This window comes from Caretta caretta, chromosome 19 (genome assembly GCF_965140235.1).
Source record: "Caretta caretta isolate rCarCar2 chromosome 19, rCarCar1.hap1, whole genome shotgun sequence".
Taxonomy (NCBI): Eukaryota; Metazoa; Chordata; order Testudines; family Cheloniidae; genus Caretta; species Caretta caretta.
The window spans coordinates 6,521,711-6,539,872 of NC_134224.1; the positions used below are offsets into that span (position 1 = coordinate 6,521,711).

General features: G+C 45.0%; 2 long non-coding RNA genes across 2 annotated transcripts; both read right to left on the reverse strand.

The window, feature by feature from the left end:
• Positions 1 to 2,952: 2,952 nt before the first annotated feature.
• LOC142069567 (uncharacterized) lies at positions 2,953 to 5,627 on the reverse strand. Its single transcript, XR_012665466.1, has 3 exons — positions 5,502 to 5,627; positions 3,816 to 3,938; positions 2,953 to 3,052 (listed from the first exon to the last, which is right to left on the reverse strand). It is a non-coding gene; the product is annotated as an uncharacterized LOC142069567 (long non-coding RNA).
• Positions 5,628 to 6,667: 1,040 nt separating this feature from the next.
• LOC142069581 (uncharacterized) lies at positions 6,668 to 16,936 on the reverse strand. Its single transcript, XR_012665491.1, has 4 exons — positions 16,862 to 16,936; positions 14,921 to 15,745; positions 10,324 to 12,112; positions 6,668 to 6,721 (listed from the first exon to the last, which is right to left on the reverse strand). It is a non-coding gene; the product is annotated as an uncharacterized LOC142069581 (long non-coding RNA).
• Positions 16,937 to 18,162: the final 1,226 nt, after the last annotated feature.

Consider the following 18,162-nt stretch of genomic DNA (forward strand, 5'->3'; position numbering starts at 1 on the left):
ACTTGTATAATTAAACCATATTACTTGTTAATTTTTCTTCTAATTGCTATTTATACTAAATTATTGTTTTAACTGTTTCACTTCTTGCATCTTGGCTTCCATAGCCCAACTCCACTCCTGCATCTTGGCTTCCAAAGCCTACTGATGAGATATTAAAATCAGAACAGAATGGGGTTACCCGGAGCAGTGGTTCTCAACCTGCGGCCCGTTGGCCACTTGCAGCCCAATCAGCACACAGCTGCAGCCCATGTGACATCCACAGGGCCATACAGGTAATATTGGATGCAGCCAACAATGGTAAACAGGTTGAGAACCACTGCCCTGGAGATATTTTTCTCTTGATATGTCTGGCAAGTAAAGGCACAGGTACCAGAGGTGAAGTGGTTAATTTGGTTTACTGTTTAAACTAATGACTTTCACTCAAAGGAGAAGAGGGCTTGGTGAGAGGCAGAAAACATTCACATTCCTAAATTATAATGATGCTAAACTACAATTCCATCCAAAAAGGAATTCCCACATTACACCCATTTAGTTCAAAGAGGGTTGTGCCAAAACATAGAATGGATTTACAGCTGAATTCAGACCCTTTAATATTCCTCCAGCCCTTTAAGAAAAGCCAATCTACTTATCATACAAATCACTACAACCGGGGCAGATTTTTGTAACTTATTAAACCCAGCATCAAATATATCTTGTAATAGGGTACCTTTGCACTGTTAGAAATATTCTGCACTGCCACAATACTTTGTGTGTCATAAATACACTAACAAATCAAAATGCAAGGGGTGAAGGCCATGTGTCTGGAGTGAAGAATTTACCCTATTTGCGTGACAACTGAATTGACAGATTACTGCAAAGCTTTGGCCACTGGAATTAAGTTACATCTTCCCTGCTTCGTTCTGTCCTTTGTATACATTGGAAAATCCTCCACGACATTATTTAATCTGACCAAGTAGCAGCACGGCTTTATCTTTTTAGGATTAAGGTCTAATCTATTTATAGCGAGCCAAGGCTGTGTGTGCTAGGACAACACTGATGCTCATCTGCTGCCTGGGCCATATTTATAAATAAAACAATGATCACCTACACATCAGTCAGTGTAAAAGCAAGGTCCTTCCTGCTAATGGCAGAAATGCTACCAACAAAGGTGGGACATTACAGGGACACCATATCTCCCTGTGGTAACTGCTTTCCTACTGAAGATCCAACAAAGGGAACAACTTTATTTTTATGCTGCATGCTGATAAGACAGCAAGTGTCTGAGTCAAGTCTGCTGCCTTTATTCACAAAGGGCCTGGTTCTGCAAATCCCACTCACTTTGCATAGTCCTTATAACCCAGTAGTCACACCGAGCTCAGTGGGACTTCTGGCCTGAGTACTTCTCATTGTGAGTAAGGGCTGCACAACTAGACCCCAAACCCATTTTTATTCACATTTCCTCTAAACAGCCCATGCAGCTGGAGAGCAAGCTGGGTTCTCGGCCACCTCGAGTATCATCAACACGATCAATTTTGATTGCAGAATCTTTAATATTGGAGGGAAACTGAGAGGCAGAAGGAACCCAGCTGGTTTTCAGACTCTAAGTTGAGAGTCCATCCATTAGAAAAATCATCTCTTAACTTGTAAACTGAGCACATTTGCTTTGGAACTGTGAGACTGAGAAGAAAAGCCCTCAGGGTGACCTGACAGTCATTTTTCGTGCATAATGCCACTTGAACAGTTTCATAACATTTGATGACCTTTCTCAGCATTACCATACTGCTAGAAGTAGAGTGATCAGTTCACACTATAAAGATCTTGCCCTTCAGGAGGCGGTGTTTTAATTCCTCTTGAAGTTCCTTCCCCAGGAACACTGCTAACAGATTCCCCTTAACTTAGAGGGGTAGCAGGACTGAAGGGGCAGAAGGCTGCTTGAACAACATACCAGTGTGTTAGCTGCAGTAGTTACATAACAGCTCTAGACACAAGTCTCAGTCTGGGAGTCACTGTACCAGCAAAGCCAGTCACCATGTGAGCATGGGCTTTGCAAGTTTCTCTATATAACTTTGGTTGATGCACCTTAGCCATGACCTGTAATAAGATCTGCTGTTCAAATACTAGGCATCTTTTTAGCATAGACTGTATCATGCCGAACTGTTTAGAAGCTAAGGGCTGTGAACAAATGCCCACCAAATTCATTTTCACTTGGCCTACACCAGGATTTAAATCCCTAGGAGGGAAAAGACAAGGGCTGAACTGGAACCAAATAAAGTGTGGTACTCTTCCAAACTCCATCCATAACCCGAGTTCTGTCCCAGTATAATGCCCATATGTAGATTGCGCAGATCTTAATAAACTGATCTGCCCTCTTATTTCTTGGATGTGCTGATCAATGTGAACTAGTCAAGAATCTTGACATTTAGAATATCATTATAATGCTTCAGGTTCAATACCTCCTTGAGAAGATTAGGGGCAGTTCTCATCTCTCAGATCTATTGTTTCGTGATGTCTGTACACTCATAGAACGATACCACTGAATTGATTTACATTCAGTTCACATTCTAAAGGTTCACTTTTCAACCACAAGGGCTAGAGACTTAATTACTTTCTTAATTACTTGAATTTTGTGAAGGCCAGCTTCCAAGAAAAAGTAATGGTGAGTCAAGATGCCATAAACTGGCCCAATTCAACCCCTGAGAAAAGCTAATGCTTCACCATCTGTATTACCTTGCCTCCATAAGAGAGGTTACACCACTAGATCCTTTCTGCATCAGCTGTCCTTGTGAAGAGGGAACTGTCATATGAAAGAAACTCCTCTAGGCAAATTTCCACTGCAGAAAGCTTAGGGTGATCTGACACAGCACATAATACAATGAAGAACATGAACATACACAGCTAACAATAGTGAGAATAAGATGACTCCGTTTCTAGGCCACCTGTCCTTGGTTTCAGTGTTTAACAACTTACGTGAGTTCAAAGGCTTTTGCCAAAGCACATGTGCTGCATATGGTTTCAGGAGCTGCTTCATTTCTTTTTTATATAGTGTTGGATGGTAATCGCTGTCTTTAATTTCCTGGTGGTGCATCAATCATAATAAAGATTAAAGGAAGAGGGAGGAAAAATTGGATGAAAAGAGAATGGAATATGGAAGAACTCATGCAGACAACCAACCTTGCTAGCACAAAATTCAGTGACACCATATACTAAATACCCACCTGCAGATAGCTTTGGGAATGGAATTAGTTACTGCTTTCAAGTCTTACACTGCTCAGACCTTTGCTTATAATATCTTGAGAGCTTGTGTTTAGTTTCAGGCTATTACTGCTTGTTTTACTGCTTCTCTGCTACTGAAAATAATTTCTACTTCCCATTAATACCTTTCAAATATCTGATCAGTGGACTAATATCCTCATTTTATAGACACCTGTCCACTATCAAGACCAGTTCAAGCAGACCTGCGATTGCACGTGTAGCAATTCAGTTGGGTTCCCTGGCAACAAGACCCGAGAGTCAATGTAAAATCATCTCCTCCCTTGTCCATCTGCTCCTGAGGCTGCAATTAGGGGAAATTCCACAGTCCACCAGAAACTGGACCAAAATCACCTCATTTCACACAGCCCACTGAACATCCAAGAAGTGGTAACAGTTTTGGTTTACTAGGGCAGATTCAGACTCATGATCTTGCTGTAAAAGGCCTATAGCCCATTACCAGTCCTCTACCCATGCTTTATTTTAAATTTCCCTCTTGAAAAGCACAGTAATCCCACCCTTCTTGCTGCTCCACATTTTCTTCTCCACTGTGTTATGTCAGGATGGCACATGGAGAGATGAAATACCTGAGTAACCTGGAAATCAGCATATACGTCATCTGATAAATCCTCCAATTCCTCCACTCTCCGCATCTTACATGGCTTACAAGCCTTGCTGCTGGAGACTCCCAGGACTGGCCTAGACATTTTCTGAAGGAGGAAAACATTGCCAGTGATAAAGACATTTTCAAAACAGAGTGTCCGCTTTAAATTGAAGTAACAGAAACATTCTCCATTTCCTAGTCCTCCACGCCCCTGTTGCAACCACAAGGATCTATCCAATTTTCCTACTCCATTGTTACTTCACTGAATTGTGATCACTAGTCTTTAGGCTAGAGGAACAACTGCTAAACAGTACGAGGCTTCTCTCCCTTCAGAATCTAGGCACATTGGTGGCCCAACACTGAGAGCAGCAGGGGCTGGGAACTGCCCAGGTGTCCCATATAATAACTCAGGGCACAAATCGCTAGCCCTTAGGCACACTTTTTCACTCAGCATGTAATTAGACTGTGGACTCATTGCCACTGGATACTGTTGAGATCAAGAAATTAGTAAGATTGAAGAGGAGACTAGATGTTTGTATGGATAATAAAAATACCCAGGGTTATAACAGTTAATGCAACAAAAGAATTTGGCTAGGGGAATAAACCTCATGCATCATAGTTTAAATTAGGGCTGTTGATTAATCACAGTTAATTCACACGATTAACTCAAAAAAAATGAATCGCGATTTAAAAAAATTTATCGCAATAAATTGCAGTTTTAATTGCACTGTTAAACAACAGAATACCAATTGAAATGTATTAAATATTTTGGATGTTTTTCTACATTTTCATATATATTGTATTCTGTGTTGTAACTGAAATCAAAGTGTATATTATTTTTTATTACAAATATTTGCACTGTAAAATGATAAACAAAAGAAATAGCATTTTTCAGTTCACCTCATACAAGTACTGTAGTGCAATCTCTTTGTTGTGAAAGTGCAAATTACAAATGTAAATTTTTGTTGTTGTTACATAACTGCACTCAAAACCAAAACAACGTAAAACTTCAGAGGCTACAAGTCCACTCAGTCCAGCTTCTTGTTCAGCCAATCTTAACTGATAATCAGTCTCTTTCCTTCATCCTCACTTCAACAGTGGCTTCCCAACATCAGTCTCTCACTGGGGGGGGAGGGAAGTGACCACCTGCTCTCCCTAGTGACTCTTTGGCAAGAGGCTGCTTATGCACGAGAAAATTAACTACTGCTATTCCTCTCTGGAAAGACTTTTTCCTAGCACATACTGGAGATTACAAATTGACTCCCGACTCTTTGTCTCCTGAGATTATCTGCAAGGGTACCAATGTGGTGTCAATTTTTGTCATGTGGACTTCTGTCTGCTAGGAAATGGATAATTACCATCAACTTTTGCCACACAAGCCAATAAACACTCAGGAAATTAATGACTTCTGGTCACTAACAACCTGGTCGGAATTCAAAGCCCTGGCTGGGTCAATTTAGTTGAGGCTGGTCCTGCTTTGAGCAAGGGGTTGGACTAGATGACCTCCTGAGGTCTCTTCCAACACTAATCTACTATGATTCCTTTTGCCATCTATACTTCACGTTCAAGTTTCCTTCTAAAAAAATCACAATCTTGCCTAATTGCTGCTCTCCATTTCATTGGGCTACTTTTTCGGGGGGGGGAGGGAAGGGGGAGTGAGGTAAAATACCTTAGGGGGCTGGCAACAAACACATGTCTCATCATCTGAAGAATCCTCCAATTCTACCAGTCTCTGCAGTCTCCTTGGCTTACAGGCCTTGCTGGGGACTCCAAGGAGTCCAACTACTGGCCCAGACATTTTCTGGAGGAGAAAGCAAAACATTTTAAAACAGAAAAAATAGCTGTAAAATAAGTCCTTGAGAGAACCTTCCTTCTGCCACAATAGGACCTCTACGTTCCTTCTGGAACCTCAAGGCATCCATCCAGTTTTTCAACATTGACATATTCCTGGATTGTCACTATCCTTTTAGCCAACAAGTGTTGGACAGGATTCCCTGACAAAGCAGCTTTTGAACTGGCCAGAGTGGTCGTTGTTGAACAGAAAGAATACCTTGATCTCTTCAGGACCTGAGCATGATGCATCCACAACACTCCCAGCTCCTGACAGTGCAAGGGTGTAAGCAACAAGTCTCCCAAACATCAGTATAGTTCACACACAGCTAGGTACTAAGCCAGTTGAAGGGCACCTTTTTAACCCAACCGAACAAAGGAAATGAGCAATGCTAACTAGTCTACACTGTCTTCCCTTCCCCACACTCATATCCTCTCCTGATACTTTCTACACACTTAGATCACTGGATAGAGAATTGCAATGCAGGAAAGAAAACTGCCCTATCCTTTGCCCAGATGAAGTTGCATTGTTCTATTTCCCCACAGATACACTCTTGATCAGGTCTTCCTTAATCCTGCCGAAGCAAGAAATGACCATTGACTAACCCAATAGCAGCATAAACAAGAGAAGTGGGAACAACGGGTTAGTTGCTGCTGTATCTATTTATTCCTCGACTGATCAGCAAAAGTTTCTGCAGATTGAGAAGAACTATTCCCCTCATTCCACTATTCCCCTCATCTTCAAAAGGGGAAGGTAGAGGGATTCACCTCCCACAGATTGCCTGCTGGTGATTTCTATTCATTCCCAACTGCATCCACCAAGCTAAGGTGATGGCTATGGAACGGCAACCTGAGGACAATGGGGGACAAAGAAGAATCTGGGAAGTCCAAATTCCCATTTGAAACTAGGCCTAAAGATTCACTCTTCACCATTGTCTTCTATGCCTGAGGAACATAACACAAAGGAGAAAAAAACAACAGAAGAAAGGAAAACATAAAACATACGTAATACACAATTTGCACACCATGTGACTGATGAACCAAAGGGCCCTCTTCCTCCTTGGACAGAAAGAGAACAGAGAGATTATAATCGGTATTTTAATATACTCTAATTTGTTGTTAGTTGTTTCATCCTATAAACCAATCTCTTGCTGAATACTTAAATAATATTTCAGGATACAACTCTAGACATAAAATCACACAGCCCAGCTCAGATGAGAGGTGCTGTGGGTAGTAAAGGATATTCTAGATTATAGCAAAAGCAATCCTGAAACCGGTTCACTAAGATTTATCTTTCAGCAACGAGATTGAGGTGTCATTTTTTTCTATATGTGCCATTACAGTATAAAACGTTTCATCAAAGCTGTGTGCAGTTTTTCAACAATATGGAACCCACTGTATTTCAAGCGCACTGACACCTACTGGGGTAGGAAGAACCAATCTACTGCTACACTGTTGGCCCAATCACCTTTGTCTTGCTCCAGGAGAGCATTTCTGCCTTTAATCTAAATTAGTATTCCCTGGACCTCTTTCCTCTGCTAACCCCCGAACATGTCCCACCATGACTGAGAGCCATAAACATGCCCCTTGCTTATAACTTCTTAACCTTGCCAGACCCCTATTTAATCCTACCACGCACACTGAAATAGTCCCATTCATGTTGGTGCTTGCACACTTATCCCTGTACACTGGCATGTCACACTGGCTGCTATAGGAATGGGTTGTTTTGGGGAGGCAAGACTTCTTATCAGACTTTTTATTAATCCAAACCCTGAATGAAGTTCATTCCCCCCCAGACTGGTGCAAAGTGCCATGAAGCTGTCTCTGATCCTGCTGAAGCTACGATAACATTTGCAGACTGGCCGCGCAAGCGGTCTCAAAGCAGCATTTTCTGCTTGCACTGCACCAAGGCCACGTCTACACTACACGAGCTAAAACAGCAGAGCTACAGCACCGTGGCTATGCCGCTCTAACCCCATAGCGCAGACACAGACTACAGCGACAGAAGGGATTTTTCCATTGCTGTAGAAACTCCACCGCCCCAAGCATCAGTCAACCTGGCTGCATCGACACTGAGGTTAGGCTGGCACAGCTACAGATTTTTCACACCCCTGAGCAGCGTAGCTATGTTGACTTAAGTCTTAAGTATAGACCAGACCTATGTTAGGGATGTTTTTTGAATTTCCAGTAACTACCTGCACCCTAGGGTAGTGTTTCTCAACCTTTTTCATACCTGGGACTGGCTTGCTGCCTTCCTAAACTGTGTCAGGGAGACCTCAGGGACCAGCGCCAGTCCACAGATCAGTAGTTGAGAAACACTGCCCTAGGGCACAGCCTAGAGTACACCACAAACGTTTGTATCCTGGAACAAATATTTAGGAAGTGTCCAGCCTAGCTTTTACAAACATGTTAACCAACAATCAGTGAAGTCAAGGTAAAAAATTCTAGTGTTGACAAGAACTCTCAGGAACTAATTCTGCAGCATCCTGAGGACCGTCCTATGAGGTGCTGAGCCACATCATCAACGAGCGTTGAGGGGATTCAGCACCTCCCAAGGAGATGTTCAGCACTTTGTATGATTAGGCCCTCAAGCTGAACATCAGAAATGCAGAGCATCAGGTTTTATGAGTCACTTCTAAGAACATGAGAAAACTGTGTAGGAAACGGTTAAACATTGCAGGGGGGTTTTAATTTAGAGGAATATTGTCAGGACCACTACGTACTTGGGGCCAAATTCTCCTTTCACCAAATAAACACATAATTCACCAGATTAACTTTTCATCACAAGCTTTACACAATGAAACACTTTTCAACTTATTCTGCAGCTTGAAAATGATGGTGTAACATATGTGAAACTCTGAAGATCTATCGTAGTAATATATTATCGTTTATTATTTGTATTAATATGAGCACACAGAATATGCACAATGCAGGAAAACAGAAGACCCAAGGTCAATTCTGGAATAAGTTTTCCCTGACTCTGGTCTGTAAAAGACCGATGATTTCAATGGAAGTATGGTGCACGTAAAGCTATGCTGAGCAGCTTGATAACAGCAATCAAACAAAAGAGCCAGGTGTCCATAGACGAGATAAAAGAATCATGCTGTAATTGCAACCACTTGGAAAATAAACAGGAAGAATTACAAGAATGAAAATCCCCATCTTATTCCATCTGAGAAAGATCTGCTTTGGAGAATATTCAGGCAGAGTCCACCCCAGAAAAACAAGCAGTGAGAATATCATAAAAATACCTTACATTTCAGCCTAAAGATCTATACAAGCTATATACAGAGGATTCAAATCAACTGCCACATAAATGCCATCACCTCCTGGGGTGGACCACAGCAGCTGTCTACCTAGGCACAGGACAACAGTCTAACATAAGAAAATAAGAAGACTATAGCCAAATGAAACTGCCGAGGAAATTTTAGGAAGTCAAAATATAATTATCCTAACTGGAATATGAAAACACCAGGGCTAACAGACCTATTCTTTCCATATATATCTTAAGAACACAAGTAGTCAGGACACTAATTTTGTATCTCAATCAAAGGATGGCACCTTCACCAGCCAAACTACCCCTATCTATGCTGGTGCATTGGTCCTGTATTGATTCAGCAAGAACAGTGCCACCCACTGAATCACTAACACCACTTCCTGTAACACCAGCTAAGGACGACAGCAGCGCCTGTCTCAACCATTTTAGCAGGTCCCTGCATAAATGTGAGAAACAACAAATGCATCCTTGGTGTAATTCCCCTGATATAAATGGAGTAACGTAACAGGTGAATTTGGACCCATATTTTTAAATATCTTGACTCTAGCTGAGTGACTGGTTTTAAATTGACATACTTCAATAATATTAACATTTCGAAGTGCCTATTTAGACTTTGAAATTACCATCAGCAAAGGATGCAGATCACCTCTTTCTTTAGTGTTGGTATTGTTTCCTGGAGAAAATTTTCTACTGAGGCCTGTAAGCCAGTCATGACCTCTGGAGTTCTACAGCATGGTTACCTTCATCTTTATTGTAACTGATGCAGCTATACAGACTTCAGGTCCCAGCACACAATACTTCAACTAGAGCAGAGCAAAAAGCTGCTCCAATCATGATGCAGGATTACAGAGTAGGACACGTGGTCTTTGCAGGATGTCCCAGGGTGGATAGGTTTTCACTGCTGTTAGCCCAGGCTCTTACCCAGATGTTGCCCCTAGGAACCCCTCTTCCCATTCACATAGAGTGGCTCATCTTACTGCAGCACAAAGAATCATGGGATCAGGGGCGGCTCTACCAATTTTGCTGCCCCAAGCAGTCGCTGCCGAATTGCTGCCGCTGAATTGCCGCTGCGGGACACGGACTGCCGCCCCACTTTAAATGCCACCCCAAGCACCTGCTTGGAAAGCTGGTGCCTGGAGTCGGCCCTGCATGGGATGGCCCCAGAAGTCCTGGCAACACACATGCAGAACCAGCGAGGACACAGTAACTTGGGTCTGGCTTTGCAGTATGGCTGTTCAGACCCAGGCTAAGCCAACCTGGGGGCCAGTCATTCAGGCTAATTCTGCAGTGAAGACATACCCTAAATTAAAGCCAAGTCTGAAATTTGCTCTCTTTTATGCATATATTCATGATCCTGATCCCTAAAACCAGTATTTGTACATACCCCTGTGAGACAGGTTTCTTTAGCTGAATCCAGAGCCACTTTTTTTTCTACACAACTAATTTGTCCATCTCTGTCTGATTCAAGACAACAAAGAGCTGTGCTTTTTTTAATACCATTGTGCTTGATTTTGTTTATGTCATCAGAGCGAGAATGACTTTCTGCCTTGTGTCTCTCTGACACTGGAACCTCCATGCTTTGTGACTGCAAGGTGACCTTACTAGGATTCAAATCCTCTCCTCTAGTCTCCTCTTGCACAGCCTTATTTTGCCCATCAGGGACATTCGTAACATCTACATTATCTAAGTCCTCTGCAATTTCCATCAGAAACCAAGAACTATCATCTCTTTCATTATTGGATTTGAAGTTTCCTTGGTTTAAGGATTTCTGTTCTTCCACATTGAACTGTCCCTGGGAAACTTCTTCAGCTGATTCGTCTAAGAAATACTGAACCAAACTTTCCACTCTGGGCACGTGATTCTTCATTGCACTAAGAAGCTCACCCTTCTGATTAGCCTCAAACTTTTCCACAACAGGTGGTGAAATGCAGCTGGGTTCACAGATTGTGATGTGTATGTGTTCACTACTATCACTCTCATCAGGCAGGAGAGATCTATTATGGGACTTTCCTTCACCAAACACATTTTCTGTCTTGCTGACTGACAAATATGTGGAGGTACCTTCTACTGGAATTCCTTGAAGATCCTCAGTCGGCATAGTGTTCCCAGGTGCCAGAATAATCCTGCTGGACTGACTAATATTACTGGTAAAAAGTCTTCTTGAAAGTCTAGAATTAAATCCTTTTCTATTTGGATTCATCACTAAATAGCGATAAGATATTTCTTCCCTTTCTAATTGCTTAACTGGATTGTTCCAGAGTTTCCTAAACTTTGGAACAGGTGTTATTACCTCTCTATTTTTTTTCTTCTGTACCTCGGGAGTCATGTTGGACAGAGCGCAAGAATCTGACTGTAACCTCTTTGCCCTTGAGCCTTCCTCTTCCACATTAGAGAGATTTAGGGCAGAACTCTTATACTCTTTTTCCACAAGAGACAGCCTAGAGAAAATGCCCTCCTCAATCATATCTGAAAGATCTGGAGAGTCCATTTGAATAAATGACCCTTCTCCATGGGTTTCTTCAGAGTTATGGTGAATCTTTGTATCCATACTATTTGGTCCTCTTGAAGTGACTACTTCTTCAGGACTTTTGATCTCTTTCTTTTCTGTGTTGTTCAATTTCTCATTTTCCAACAGTGCCTTAATGTTTTGGATTTTTATGATTTTATTTTGGTTTTTAACATCGTTGTTATCTAAAACATCATGTAAAGGAACTTCCAGAAGGTCAGAAAAACTGGCCTGCCTCTCATTTTGCATTTTTAGTGACTCTGTTTCAATATCTACGCTTATTAAAGAATCTTCACATTTTTCTTTTAACTCGTCCCTGAGGTCTTTCAAGATTACAGAACAGGGTTTAATTAGAATTGTTCTGCTTCCCGTCTTGTCATTGTCACAATTTTGCTTAGGACTTTCAGAAGGCCCACCAGACACAATCAGCTTTTGTCTAAAATCTGTTTCCTTTGCTTTTATTTCTCTGACATAAGGGCTTCTGCTGTAAGATGAACCCTCTCCAGATACTCTGACTTCACTTTCTGACGACACCTTGTACTGGTTAACCACATTCAGAGTAATTGCGGACTGTTCACTCTGCTCTTCATTTGAAACACGGTCACTGGCATGTGTTTCTCCCACTCTCTTGCCTGTAACTTGCTCATTGCAAGCTGGGAGGTGAAAGCTGTGAGGTGAAACAAGAAAATAATGCTTTCATTTTGTGAGGGCAACTCAGGAATACCAGTGTTACAATCAAAGTTAACAGTTAAAGAGACACTGTCCAACCCTCATCATAATTGTATCTTAAAGGGGTGGTGGAAGTTCCCGAGTTACTATAGGATCTACAAGACTTCTCATCTAACTTTAGTGGGACTGAAAATGCTCTAGCACCTTGCAGAGTCAGACATTAAGAATCTTAAGTAGCCAGGCCAGTTTTCAAGCCTGATTACCATCTCTCTCCACTGACCCTCATTTGAAGAGACATTCCTTGTTTAGACCCAAATTTGCCTCCATCCCACAAAGACCTTATGATATCTCTTTCAAAACTGTAAATTACTGATATCAGAACTGTTGCATAATAAAATGGAGGTTGTCTATGCTAAAGAAATTAATACCACATGGTTTCTTGGTTCTTATACTATTTGTATTATCCCCCATTTTGGGTCTGTATCTCATACTGTGTCCCACGTTTAATCTCAGCAGGTTAAAAAGCATACTGGTTGTATTGCTGCCATGAAACGATGTAGTGGAAGTCCTGTGACAGTGCGACAACTTTGACATGAGTTTTACAGGGTCAGCAGAAACACGTGAAAAGAGGGAACATCCATTTCTAAGGCTAGGTCTTCACTAGCAATGCTATAGCGCTTCAGTGTAGACATTCACTCCAGTGATAGGAGGGATTTTCTCCTCACTGTAGTTAACCCACCTCCCCGAGAGGTGGTAGCTAGGTCAATGGAAGAATTCTGCTGTTGACTTTGCGCTGTCTACACAAGGGGCTAGGTCAGCTTTACAACATCACTCAGGGTTGTGGATTTTCATACTCATGAGCAACGTACCTGGGTTAGACTAACTTTTTAGTTCAGAATTGGCCTAAGGTACTGAGACACTCAAAACACACAAAGTGTCCCCCTATTGGCTGATATTCACAAAACATGCAGTGCATTACTGGACTTGTTGCCATCTAAAGAGCCATATGCTACCTGATTCCAGGTGCACACAGCTCTGCCATATCAATGGAAATTAAATGGGGATGTGGTGTATGGCTCTAAATGAGCACCTAGCACTTCATAATGATAAATAATTAACTGGATTTATAAATACTACCATTAATTATTCATTATAATTTTTATTTCCCATCCTGATTGTTTAACCATTTAAAAAGGAAATATTAAACAGTCAGTTGCCCCCAGCATGGAATTCAGTAGCCATGGGCTTGGGCCTGCTCTGGCCTTCTCTCAGAGCCCCATTTTCCACAGCAGTCCCCTCAGAGTTCATCAGATTGAGGGGCCTCAAAGGGCACCTATGCTCTGCTGCCCTGCCCCATTCCGTGGTCACAAGACCCCAGGGCAACACAGTACTCCACTCCAATGAGTTGTTGTGAAGGCCAAGACTATAACAGGGTTCAAAAAAGAAACAGATAAATTCATGGAGGACAGGTCCATCAATGGCTATTAGCCAGGATGGGTAGGCATGGTGTCCCTAGCCTCTGTTTTCCAGAAACCGGGAATGGACGACGGGGGGATGGATCACTGGATGATTATCTGTTCTGTTCATTCCCTCTGAAGCACTTGGCATTGGCCGCTATCAGAAGACAGGATACTGGGCTAGACGGGCCTTTGGTCTGACTAGGGTGACCATATTTCCCCAAGGGAAAACGGGACATCGTGTGGGGCTAGCCCGAGCCCTCCCCACACCCCACGCCTGCGGTGCTGGCCCAAGCAGCTAGCCCGAGCCCTGCCCCACTCCTCCCCCCATGCCAGGCTGGGGCTGGCATCACCGCTCGCCCAAGCTCTGCCTCCCCCCGACCACGGGGCTGGCATTGTTCTTCCACATCTCACTTTTTTGACAAAAGTGGGCATTTGTCCTGTTTGCTCTTGCAAACTCAACAAGATGGCAAGAGCAAATGGGACAAATGCCCACTTTTTCCAAAAAAGTTGGGATGGCTAGGATAGGGCTTAAAAAAGGGACTGTTCCAGCCAAAACTGAATGTATGGTCACCCTGGGTCTGACCCAGTATGGCCATTCTTATGTTCTTAAAGACAGGCTCATCACAGAGCTTCATGCTACTATATAAAATCTCTTTCCCTCGTTCCCACATCACTTACAAATGGCAGCTATAAATAACAGGAAGTGCAGATAAGACTTCACAGACCCTGTTCAACCTGCCTCTTTCAGGTGCTCAGAGGACAAAAAGAACAGCAACTCTGGCTCCATACCACCCCCAAACCTGTGACACATCTGAGCCTCAGAACAGGCAGGAACTTTAGACAGGAACAAGGTAAACTTCACACCCTGCATGAGACCTGTAAAGGGAATCCTCTTCCCCAAGGGCTCACTATGATTCCATGTGCCATAAACTGCTCTGTGCCTATCATCTACAAAGGGGTCTGGTTTGATAGTTGTAGATCTGGCACAGTGGGACACAGAAATGGGGTCTGACAAGTACTGGAAGAAACTGGTTGGGGGTCTGTTACTGTGTGTGACGGTTTTGGAAACTGGGGAGTTTGGCTAGTCAGCCTCTCAGGTAGATTCAGTAGGATTTAGCAGATGGAAGGGGAGTTTAGTTAGGGGTTTTCACAACTGGTGTGGGCTGGTTGGGAGCTTGTCTGGAGGGCTGTATAAGAGTTTAGCGGCTTAAGGGAGATCTGTTTGGGGTGGGTAAGGAAGTTTTTGCAGTGGGGGGAATCCTAAACTTTTCTGTTAATGAACGTCCTCCTTTTTCCTTCATGTTCTCAAGAGCCATAGAGGGTAAATGGCAAAATCACACGGTAACCTGAACAACTCTTTCTCCTCTTTCAGATCAGGAAAGATGGGCAACTTGGAGTGAGTTCCCTGGTCCCAGGAGTTTGAAAGATTTCCTGAAAAGTCCATTTGACTTAACAATTCTTTCAATTTGGTTCCTTCATTATTAAGATGAAACTCTGTTTTGACAGCATTCAAAACAGTCAGTCTCGCTCCCTGTAACGTTACTGATTCTTCTGGACTTTGGACTTTCAAACTGCTTTTCATGCTATGTGACTTCTCATTTTGCCCCAGTGCCTCAAGGTCTGGGATTTGTAGAGTGCTACTGAGTCCTTTAATACAATTTTCATCCAAATCATCACCAATATCAAAGCATGTTTCACTTTGGACAGTTCTGCTTCCTTTATCGTTATCATCATCGTTGACACCATTTATTTTAGGAATTTCAAAAGCCTCACCAGCCACAACAGCCCTTTTCTTAAACACTTCTTCTTCTGGATTTATGTCTCTGTCAGGGTCCCCAGTGCCAAGGGAACCTGCTTCCGTGTTTGATGTTTCCATGTTTTCAATGTCCACATTCAGACAAAAGTTTGAGTGTTCACCATGAAACCTCTGGTTCTCCATTAGGATTAATGGACTGTTTGTGGCTCTCCTCCTCTTCTTTTATTTATTTATTTATTTATTTATTTGCTGCCAACTGATGAATCAGTTGATGGACACACAGCTCTCTTCAGTTTAACTCTCTTCAGGATGGAGGTACTTCTGGTTTCACTTCATTCCTCAAGTAACTGCAACAGAAATGCTTTTCAAAACTCCTGCAGAACAGACTTGTTCCCCACAGCACTTACAGAAGCAACTGTTGAAAAACAAAACAGAATCATGGTAACTTGTAAAAAAATCATTATTCTCTGTGGACAACATAAGTACAATGGCCACATTCAAAGTTAACAGCTGCTCCTACATAACTTTTTCTGTCGAGTTCTCCTGTTCCTTAGCTTATCCCCTTAACCTCTGCCAGCTCAACATCTCCTATCACTTCTGCTAATTTCTCCCACATTGTCCCCTGTACTTGAAATCTCAGACTTGTCTATATGGCGAGTTTGTGTGCAGCAGCTTGCCATGCACTAACTCACCATGTGAACCCGGCCACTGCACACTAAAGGTTCTGTAGTGCATTTTGACACACTCACGGTTCCTCAAGGCTCTCCTCCTTCACAACAGACTAAATTTTCTAACTTGAGTTCCCCATTGGAGCTGTGGGATCCCCAAACCTCTGAAAATCAGACTACTTGTGTAGGTGGCTCAATGTGGATTTAGATGCTTAACGTTAGCCACGTAACTGTGAAAATGTGGCCTTAGTCCTCCCGTACAAATTTCCTCCCGGGCCCTTTTCCCCACATTATTCTTTCACATGATTATATAAAAGAAATAACAAGATGTCTATTTTTTTTCTGAAGTGCACCACACCCCCATGCAGTTTTGCGCAGCCTCATACACACCAGCGCTCCCTCCTGCACGCCCAGTCGTGCTTCTGATGGCCTGTGCAGGTTCATGCTGTGTGTCTGCACACGCATGCTCAATCTTATCCGCCCACGGGTGCCCCACACCCCCCACGTGAGACTGCACGTGTTCATGCACACACAGGCAGGCATGGTCCCACGCACGCCCATGCACACACAACATGCCCCAGGCACCACAGTGATGCTGTACATCTACAGAGCGACAATTATAGCACAGGGATCCCTCCCTTGGGCACTAACAGGGCCTCAGCCCCACACCCTGGGGGAGTCCGGCAAGGGGAGGGGGGCACAGACCGGAGGGAGGGGCACAGGGACCCCGCCCCACACCCCGAGGGGAGGGGCCGACGGACCCCCGGGGCGAAGGGCACAAGGACCCCGCCCCCACGCAGGGTCCCGTAGCCCCGTGGGGGGGTCTCCCGGCGCCCCGCCCACTTCTCCCTTCCCCCACTCACCGGCGGGGCCTCGCGCCCGCGCCCCGGTGGTGCCTTCGGGCCCGTGCCGCGCACGCGCCACGTGACAGGGCACGAGCGCCCGGGCGGCCGTTAGGCGGAAGGCGATCACGTGGCTGAGGCGAGGCCCGCGCCGAGGCCGAGTTCACACCTGCGGCACGTGACGCCCGGCGGGGGCGCTCCCCCTGCGCGTGAGCCGGGGAAGGCGGGGCTTTCTGGGAACGCGGGGGGGGGGTCGGTTGGCGAGCTAGAGCTGGGGGGCTGGTTGGGAGGCTTCAGGGGGTTACAGCTGGGTGGGGGGCTGGTTGAAGGTTTCAGGGGGTTATAGCCGGGGGGGTGGTTGGGCGGCTTCAGGGGGTCACAGCCCGGGGGGGCTGGTTGAGGGTTTCAGGGGGTTACAGCCGGGGGGGTGGTTGGGCGGCTTCAGGGGGTCACAGCCCGGGGGGGCTGGTTGAAGGTTTCAGGGGGTTACAGCCGGGGGGGGGGTTGGTTGGGTGGCTTCAGGGGGTTACAGCTGGGTGGGGGGCTGGTTGAGGGTTTCAGGGGGTTACAGCCGGGGGGGTGGTTGGGTGGCTTCAGGGGGTCACAGCCCGGGGGGGGCTGGTTGAGGGTTTCAGGGGGTTACAGCCGGGGGGGTGGTTGGGCGGCTTCAGGGGGTCACAGCCGGGGGGGAGGGCGGTTGGGCGGCTTCAGGGGGTTACAGCCGGGGGTATGGTTGAGGGTTTCAGGGGGTTATAGCTGGGGGGGGGTTGGTTGGGTGGCTTCAGGGGGTTACAGCCGGGGGTATGGTTGAGGGTTTCAGGGGGTTATAGCTGGGGGGGGGGGGTTGGTTGGGTGGCTTCAGGGGGTTACAGCTGGGTGGGGAGCTGGTTGAAGGTTTCAGGGGGTTATAGCTGGGGGGGGGTCTGGTTGGGCGTTTTCAGGGGGTTACAGCTGGGTGGGGGGCTGGTTGAGGGTTTCAGGGGGTCACAGCCTGGGGGAGGCGGTTGGGCAGCTTCAGGGGGTTACAGTTGGGGGTATGGTTGAGGGTTTCAGGGGGTTATAGCTGGGGGGGGTCTGGTTGGGCGTTTTCAGGGGGTTACAGCTGGGTGGGGGGCTGGTTGAAGGTTTCAGGGGGTTACAGCCGGGGGGGGCTGGTTGGACGGCTTCAGGGGGTTACAGCTGAGGGGGGGCTGGTTGGGAGTTTCAGGGGGTTACAGCCTGTTGGCTGATTGGGCAGTTTCAGGGGGTTATAGCCGGGGGGGGGCTGGTTGGGGGCTTTCAGTGTGTTATAGCTGGGGGACTGGTTGGGTGTGTCCTGGGGT